This window comes from Cydia pomonella, chromosome 26, assembly GCF_033807575.1.
Source record: "Cydia pomonella isolate Wapato2018A chromosome 26, ilCydPomo1, whole genome shotgun sequence".
In the NCBI taxonomy this organism is placed as follows: Eukaryota; Metazoa; Arthropoda; class Insecta; order Lepidoptera; family Tortricidae; genus Cydia; species Cydia pomonella.
Genome location: NC_084728.1, coordinates 10,141,791 through 10,151,382, shown reverse-complemented (window position 1 = coordinate 10,151,382; position 9,592 = coordinate 10,141,791). Strand labels below are relative to the sequence as shown.

The 9,592-nt window shown below is 34.2% G+C and overlaps 1 long non-coding RNA gene across 2 annotated transcripts; it reads left to right on the top strand.

Annotated features, from left to right (window-relative positions):
• Positions 1-1,604: 1,604 nt before the first annotated feature.
• LOC133532106 (uncharacterized) lies at positions 1,605-3,706 on the top strand. 2 transcript variants are annotated; one of them, XR_009801646.1, is made up of 3 exons: positions 1,605-2,019; positions 2,290-2,464; positions 2,948-3,706. It is a non-coding gene; the product is annotated as an uncharacterized LOC133532106 (long non-coding RNA). The 2 variants fall into 2 exon arrangements; XR_009801645.1 differs by having other exon boundaries at positions 1,605-2,464.
• Positions 3,707-9,592: the final 5,886 nt, after the last annotated feature.

Below are 9,592 nucleotides of genomic sequence, written 5' to 3'. Positions count from 1 at the left end.
ACCCTTATTATTCATACATATATATGGGTTGAAAGCTAATTTAATACTGAAGTACTTGCAATACAGTTATTGTCATTTGCCGTCTCACTTTTGCTTAATTATATGTAATATCCAGTTGAAGAGATTTATTTCTATCAAGCAACATTTTAAAGTTTTGGTTAGAGTCTGCTCTTGCCAATATAGGCTAGTTTCCATAGAGTAAAGGTCCAATAGGTCCATGCTAGTTTCCCGGATTGTTTTAGTGTGAGTCATCCTTGAGTCGGACACTACTTATAATATAAATGACCATATTAGCTAAAAATCGTAATAATAGTACCTACATTATTCTTCTATCTATCTATCTATCTATTATTGCAGAGGCCGGGAAATGACAAGTCGAGAATGAGTATAGATTTTGTCGGACGATGAGTAGTAGAGTCCAACAAAGAAGACGAATACACGAAACGATTCCTGCCGAGGTACATATAGTGCTTTTCTCCAAACATGTGAGGAATTTAGGTAAACTAATAATTATTGAAGCATCAAGCGTTCACATCAAAAACGTCATAAACAATTTCCCTCTTTCATTATTTTTTAAAAGTTGAAGGCACAACTTATACTGTCATTCAGTACCATTCAATATTCGTACAATTTTATTTTAACGTGTTTTCATTTCCAAACTTAATGTATTAACCGTGGAGACTATACGTCTCTGTCATATTGTATAATATACTTGACTTGGTACATACTAGTTATGTACAGAATGTAGCGTTAGTTTATGAGACTGCTAGTTTAACAGTCCAGACGCGGTTTATTTATTTAGTATAAATTTTATTTTGACACTTGGAGAGACTTTACACCTCCAAATTTTATTAGTATTAGTACTCTGACATTGGGGACCTTTTACATCTCCAGATTTAATGTGTTTTTAACCATAGAGACTATACATCTCTATTGTATTGTATTAATTATTTATTTTAAGATTATTATAATGTAATGTTTACCCAGGTATTGGCTGTTGTATTTATAAATGTTGTTATGTATTTTTCATGTCACTATATGATGTTACTATAAATGTTGTATTGACTAGTAAAAGAGCCCTTGAGGCCTACTTGCAGAAAAAATTTTTGAATTATGAATTTTGAATTTTTTCGCCTAAACTTGCGTGGCCGTCCGTACCTCGCTGTAGAATAATGCTCAATTATTAAACAATAATGCTCTGCGCGTCGCAGGCTCCTCTACCGCATCCGAAACGGTTTAGCAGGAAAAGTGTCATTTTTTGTATGTATATAATGTTTAGAAGTATAATAAAATAGAAAATCTGCTGTCTCGGGCAAGATTCGCGATCCTATAGATGTGCCCCGTGAGGAACAGAACATACGCAATGCGACAAAATCAAAAACACGTTTTAACATTCCTGACAACATACCAAAAACAACCTACGTAATTTGGTCGGGTTATTTGTTAACCACAATAAACCATACTAAATTTACGGTGGGGGATAAAAAAATGTGAGACTGAAAATGACAAACAATAATAACTTTTTCTCTGCTATTACTGAAAGATATATAAGACTATCCCGTTCTGTCAGTTCCCCCAACCACGCATGCCCAATCCATACTCGATTCATGACAAGGGCCTGACACTCTTTGATAGAGAAAGATAGTCTTATTGCGATTCCTATAAGAGGAAAGAGAAAATAGTGCAATGCTTTGTCTTTATCACCGACCGGGTTTTTTTTCATGGTCGGGTTATGGCAGCTTAGGAAGGAGGGTGATGGCGATATACAGAAATTTATAAGAGTGAAAGAGACAAAATCCCGCAAGATGCCATACATTAAACTGTCAATCATATTGTCAAGAGTGCTAGTAAACAACGTGGTTTTCTTATTGTAGAAGTTTTATAAAGTGAATGATTGTGTTTATTAAGTATTTAATGGAGGTGTAAGAAGTTTTTACGTACAATTAACATGGTGGGGTGTTCAGTGGTTGCCTACAAAAGCAATAACTTGCGAAAATTAGCGGGTGTAACATTTCATGCGTAAGTACAAGTTTTTCGTATTTTGATCATGTATTTCTTTCTCAAATCTCACAGGAACCAAGTTACTGAGTTACATCATTACTTGGATTATGAAAAACTTGATAAAATAGGAGATATCAGTAAATTATTGCTAAAAACAAAACAGAAAGTTTGGTTATGTAATCCAGTCAAATTCAGTAGTATTTTATTTAGGGTTGCAAACAAATAGAAAAAAAAGTCCCCTGCAATTACCCCATATTTCGGGAGTTTCAAGCTATTTAATATTTCCAGCTCTCCGACGGAGGATGAAATTGTTAAAGAATGGATTGCGGGAACTGGAAAATCAAATTGGATGCCTCACAAATACTCGCGTATTTGTTCCAAACATTTTGAACAACATTGTGTCCGCAAACTGGGCAAACGAACTTTCATCGAAAAGTTTTCTTTTCCAACCTTGTTCATACACGTAAGTTGGCTGTTATTAAATAAGTAATAGTAACTAGTGGGAATAACCCGTAACACTATACACTATTAGAGTTGGTACATCTTAACATAGGTCTCACAGTGTTTTGAAGTATTTATTTGGGTTCTTTGTACACGGGTCGTCTACGGGTTTTAATGGTATTTAACTCTAACAAATTATTGGGGGTAATTTCTGGGAATTAAAAATCCTACCTATTACCAGTGGGAATTTTATTTCCCAGTAGTTACCAGTGGTAAAAGGTGGGAATAAAATTAGTGTAACTACCTGTGGTAAAAGCTGGACAAAAGTTCCTAGTAGTTACCACTAGTAACAACTTGGTGGTAACTAGCAGGAATAACCCTATATAAGACCACAGACTTAAATTTTTAAATTGTTTCTTGGAGGCTTGGTACATGGGATTACGGATTATATGAGTATTAAACTCTAAAATAATGTATTTATTAAAATTGATTAATTGCCCCGCAGGAGAGGAGAGAGAAAATTCTTTTCTTCATCATGTCATGGAAATCGTCCATTCGTGCACGTCGTCGTCGTGGCAGTCTCAACAGCATTCTGAAGCTATTATTGAACTTCATATAATTGATCCACAGGTTACAAGTGTATGTGTAAATAAAGTTTTCTTGACCCCCACAATATGTACAACGCGCAACACGTAAGATTTTTTATTTAAACATAAATATTCGGTTTTAAGTAACAGTTTTAATGTAAATGACCATGTCAACTTAAAATCATATACTGCGAATCAATATTATAGCTATAAATGTCAGTGCGCTGTGTTCCTTTTCAATATCCGCATCGTCCTTTAGATTTTTAGTAATTATATGTCCTAGGTATTAAAAAATGAACACTCTGCTCAAGGCAAAACCACCGAGTGTCACCGGTTCAACTATCGGTAGGATTACCTGCTCGGAAGATGAGTATCTTACGTTTTTAGTAATATTGATGAGCCAATGAGAATCTGCATACGTGTCATACACCTTTCAATCAATCAATTTTTTCAAAAATTCAATTTATTTGTGTTGTTCTCAAGTAAAAGGTACCGCATTGTCGCTTATCATAAGGACGCTCTTACAGGTTATTCGTATAGAGAGCAAGCAAATTGTATCCTTATGGTAAGCGACTATGTGGTACCTTTTACTTGAGAACGACACATTTAATTATTATTTCTAGTAAGTACAGTTATAATAATATAAGTTTTGAATAAAGAAATTACCTCTTTTGATAGTTTATCCTTTTTATTCCAACAATCACCTAATCTTATATCAACTCAAAACTTCATATTGGTAAGTAAGGCTTACTTACAAATTACTACAAAAACAAATAAACCGACTACTAGTTGCGATTATGTTCGTTATTTCTCTTGTGATACTTCGCAAGTTAGGGAGTCAAAATGGCGACTCGCTCATTACGTAATTTAAGTACTTGTTGCATCATTTTCCTATTACATTTTAGGGTAATTTTTTGCGACCATGGTAACCCCATATTATGATGTCATGATGACGTCATATATGTCTTTCTCTTACCCCTGGTCGCTCGACTTCTTGTCTAGTTATATTGTATGTCTATGATTCATGATAATAAATGACTGATATTCTATATACATATTTGACCTGGTAGCCGTGTTGCCAATGCTCCAAATAAATTAAAAAAAGTATGTTTTTTTTTTTCTAAACAAATCATTATTAGCAAACGTCTCTGATTATTGATTAATAATGGAACACCATATTGAATTTTTTTCTTGTAAACAGAATTTTTGGACTATAGATTGAGGTTTGAATTTATGATTTTTTTTCAGTCTTGCCCGTTTAAGTGTTAAAAAAAACTTTGCTATTGAGTCAAACACGCATTATTACAAACCAACGCGTGCCAAATACTGTAAAACGTTTTTAATCAACTATCATATCCAAAAAGAACGCTATTAAATCATTATTATTAATTCTATCAGGCGACATGAGTAATTATAAAATAATATAATCTAATAATCCAGCCTGTATACGTCCCACTGTTGGGCACAGGCCTCCTCTCATGTTCGAGAGGGTTTGGGCTATAGTCCCCCACTCTGGCCCAATGCAGCTTGGAGACTTCACATACACCTTTGAATTTCTTAGCGGATGTACGCAGGTTTCCTCACGATGTTTTCCTTCACCGAATAGCTAGTGGTGAATATCAAATGATATTCCGTTCATAAGTTCCGAAAAAACTCATTGGTACGGGCCAGGATTTGAACCCGCAACCTCCGGATTGAAAGTCTTATGTCACCAGGCCACAACCGCCTTTTAGTGAGTAATAATTAACTTAAAATCATCAACTCACTTTGCCAATCTTGTGGATAAATTACAACTTTATCATCTGTTTTTGTAGGATAAAGAAACTCTTTATAACATGGTGCATGGGTGCAAAAGGCGTATACAATAGGGTTGTTTCCATCTACAAATCTTAGGGCAGAATTGTATCTCAATAAATTCTTTTGGATTATAAGAACATGTTAAACTACTTTTAGCGGACCTGTAATGACCATATTTTTGTAAATATTGAATTTAAAATAACTTTTGGCACACGTCACGTGACCAAACTCGAAACGTCTTTGAAGATTCTGATGACGTCACAACTCTCGGATTGACACTGTTGACAGTTAGGCGATAAAGAACAAATGACAAATGTCAGTTGACAGTTCGTATCTTCTACGTGTGTATGTAGTGTGTGAAACCGTAAACTGTGACGTCACACAATTTTCAAAGAGCGTTTTGGGCGCGAACGCATCTGTCAAAATATATTTTGTTAATTTAACATATTTAAAGCCGTTTTTAGTATAAAAGTTGAATTTTAGGGCAACTTTTAGTTAATATAGAACGTAATAGAAGCGTTTCAAAAAATTGGAAACAACCCTATTAGCAGGCGAAGTCGGCTGTTGAGGCGAGGCTAGAGTCAGACCAAGATAACTTGGCAGCAATTTTGACTGCCTAGACAGTGCAAGTGTTATTTTAAACGTCAAACTTCTATGAAATTATGACGTTTACTTAACACTTGCACACGCTGTCAAAATCGCTGCCAACTTAGCTTGGTCTGACTCTATAACTAAAAGGCTCATGAACTAGTAAATTATTATAATAAGGTCTTTTAAAGTTAAAACTTAATTACTTATTTAAATACTAATTGAAAAGTACATTACTCAAGATTTATTTGCAAACTCATTTATTCTTTAATTTATTTGAAGGAGTAATTACAAAAAACACCATTCAAATTACATGTTTATGGTTTAGGGCAGAACGTTGAAAGTTGCTCAAGCAGTTTTTGGCCGATGGATCGTCAAATCATTTTAAGTACAACTTGTGTTGTTTGTGACTTATATAGTTACAGTCAAGGTTTTAAATACCGATACGGACAAAGTGCCAAAAATATGTACACACGACCTTAATGTATGGGCAATAAGGGCGTGCATACATATTTTTGGCACTTTGTCCGTGCCGATATTTAACGTCTTGACTGTACAACTAAGTTTTTTGCATTGAGCAGATATTAATATAAGTACGAATGAAGTGACAAGTGGGGTATTCTACTTTTTTTGATCATACAATTTTTCACACATTTGCCTAAAATGCATATATGTAGTTATTTTGTCGACACATCAGCTCGTACAAACTCTCTTTGTTATTAAAAAAAGCGGCCAAGTGCGAGTCGGACTCGCCCATGAAGGGTTCCGTACCTGACGTATTAAAAAAAAGTACTTACTAGATCTCGTTCAAACCAATTTTGAGAAGTTTGCATGGTAATGTACATCATATATTTTTTTTTAGTTTTATCATTTTCTTATTTTAGAAGTTACAGACGGGGGGGGACGACGACACACATTTTACCACTTTAAAAGTGTCTCTCGCGCAAACTATTCAGTTAAGAAAAAAAATATATTAGAAACGTCAATATCATTTTTGAAGACCTATACCCAATTCCCCAGGGGACCCCCAAGATTTAGTTTTTTTTTTCTATTTTTGTGTGAAAATCTTAATGCGGTTCACAGAATACATCTACTTACCAAGTTTCAACTATACGTTCTTATAGTTTCGGAAAAAAGTGGCTGTGACATACGGACGTACAGACAGACAGGCAGACATGACGAATCCATAAGGGTTCCGTTTTTTGCCATTTGGCTACGGAACCCTAATGATCAGAAAGTTCCACAAGAGTGGCAATTTTGATGAAAATTTTGCGTTCTCATGTTGACTAGTGGAATTGACTTTTAATTATTATATATAGTAGCGTCAATTTGGATTGGATTTGTGACATTTTAAAATTAGTTAAATTCGACGACCGGTTTGGCCTAGTGGGTAGTGACCCTGCCTACGAAGCTGATGGGCAGATTGAACCAATAATGAGCAGATTTTTAAGGATATTTTGGTAAGTAGAATGCTATTAAAATATATACGGATCATTTCGAATACTTCTGAGTGTCGGACAATTTCGAAAATAATCCAAAATCAAAGCAAATTAGAGTATTTTCATGTTGATTATCACCTACTGTTGACGACTAGTCTGGCCTAGTGGGTAGTGACCCTGCCTACGAAGCTGATGGTCCCGGGTTCAAATCCTGGTAAGGGCATTTATTCGTGTGATGAGCATGGATATTTGTTCCTGAGTCATGGGTGTTTTCTATGTATTTAAGTATTTATAAATATTTATATATTATATATATCGTTGTCTAAGTATCCTCAACACAAGCCTTATTGAGCTTACTGTGGGACTTAGTCAATTTGTGTAATAATGTCCTATAATATTTATTTATTTATTTAGTATTTTACTCGGGTCGGGAAGAGTAGAATGACCCAATGATTCAAACTAAGGTGTAGTTAATAATATTAACGAGTCTGCTAATAGGTGCTCGACTTTGTAAAACTATAATTTAAAAACATAAAAGAACTAGTTGTTTTGTGAAACAGTTCAAATTTACGAGATTACCTTTTTCAACATTTTGTCTATGGAAGGTGGAGGTAAGGAGTGAAATCTCCATGTACCAAAAAGTGTAATCAAAAAACCTTAAATAGGTGGCGCTACAATACCTAGAATACTTGAAAAAAAAAAACAAATCATAGACAGAGCACTTCACTCCGTAAATAACGCTTAGGTTCTTAGCTACTCTAGCGCTACTCTGGAGAGATTTGGAACTATTATTTATAGCTGACAGCTGGACACTTTTGCAACAGGTCTACCATAAGTGATTTCACTCCTATTTTGTGTCAGGAATGTCAGGATGACAGGACCATGATAGATATTTATAGCGAGAATATCTCTAAGTATGTTGGCTAGAATCAAACCAAGATAAGTTTTCGTTTATTTTTACAACTTTTGCAACGATTTTGATAGCCCAGCCTGTGCAAGTGTTGAGACGAAAGGGGACGACCGCCCCAAAACCGACTTTTCATACAAACGTAGTCCCCATTTTCCTCTACGGATATTTATCATTATTGAAAATATTTTTACACATATTGATGTGTTTTAATCATAGCTATGCTTCGCTCCTAAACATTATAGTAATAAAAAAACGAAAAGAATCAAACGGTCTGGCATAGCTATAAAATACCTACATAAAATTCTGTAAAAATATTTTACAGTACATATGGTGCTACTTTATAGCACTAGTGCGAAAATTGGCATATTACGTTACTGTGTCGAACATTTAAAGGGCCATATGTACTGTAAAACGTTGTACGATACATGTGCGAATAGGTAATTCGCAACTCGTGTCGATTTAAAACACTCCCTTCGGTCGTGTTTTAATTTATCGCCACTCGTTCCGAATTTCCTATTTTTCGCACTTGTATCGTAATGTACTATTCTATATTGTCAATATCCAGTAAGGAAAATGAGGACTACGTTTGTATGGAGAATCAATCGTCTTCTTTCCTCTTAAGTAAATTTCATAGAAGATTGATTTTTAAAATAACACTTACACTGTGTGGGCTGTCAAAACCTCTGCTAACTTATCTTGTACTGATTCTATCCACATTTTATCAAAATTTGAGAAAAATTACAACAAAAAAAGAAGCCCACTAGCCGGTCAAATAAGTTTGTCAGTAGAAAAGGGCGCGAGTTTAAAATGTTCTATGAGATGATAACCCTTCGCGCCTACATTTTTAAAATTTTACCGCTTTTTTTCTACTGACGGAAATGGCTTGACAGACTATACTTAATTGTTTATGTGTGTTCGGAAATAAAATACTTTTCATCATTCTTCTTCTTAACCTGAAAACGTTCACCGCATTTAAACTTCATTATGAACAATATTTCACCAACACTAATTTAGAAAATTCATCCTAACAAGTTATCAAAACAGCATCAAAGGAATTTCCTACAGATAAGTGCATGCTTAAATTAAAATTAACCATTAAAAAAAAAACATACCATAGACTACTTTAAGTTTTTAAACGACAAGGATATTGCATTATGCTCCCCTATTCTAAATAGTTACAAAATTACATTTGCGGACGACAGCGGCGCTTGTTTCAATACTTTCAGCTATCAATGTTTGAAATGGTGTAGTTTTATATTTGGCCACTTAAGGAGATAAGTTTGTCAAGTTATATTTTGAATTTCGAACACTAATTGTGGTTTTATTGGCTGATACTTTTAACTGTGACATATTAAGAGTGTTTAACTTTTTTTGAGTGCCATAATAGGAAGAGGGGAACTTTTTTAATTCAATGGGCGGGAAAATCAGTCTATAGTTGGGAATGTTGGGATGGCATTTAATTACTTAGACAAAGCATGGAAGTGCCACAGCTAACGTCATATTTTCATAGAACTTTTAACTCTGTGCAGAATTGGGTACTTGACACATGTTGAATATTATAACAAAATTTAGTTAAATGGATAGAAAATGAGCCATCCATTATAAAAAAGTGTAATTTAAAAAATTATATTGAGATTATAAAAAAATACAAGGCTCCAAAGTCTCAAAAAATTTTTTTCCATTGACTTTCAAAAATAGAAAAGAAAATGGTACCATTCGATTCCTTACATTTAACTGAAAAATAAATTGAATGACAACTATACACATAAACGCAATATTTCAGGGTCAAAATGGCAATTTCCTTGATCTTCCATACATTTAGGACAGAC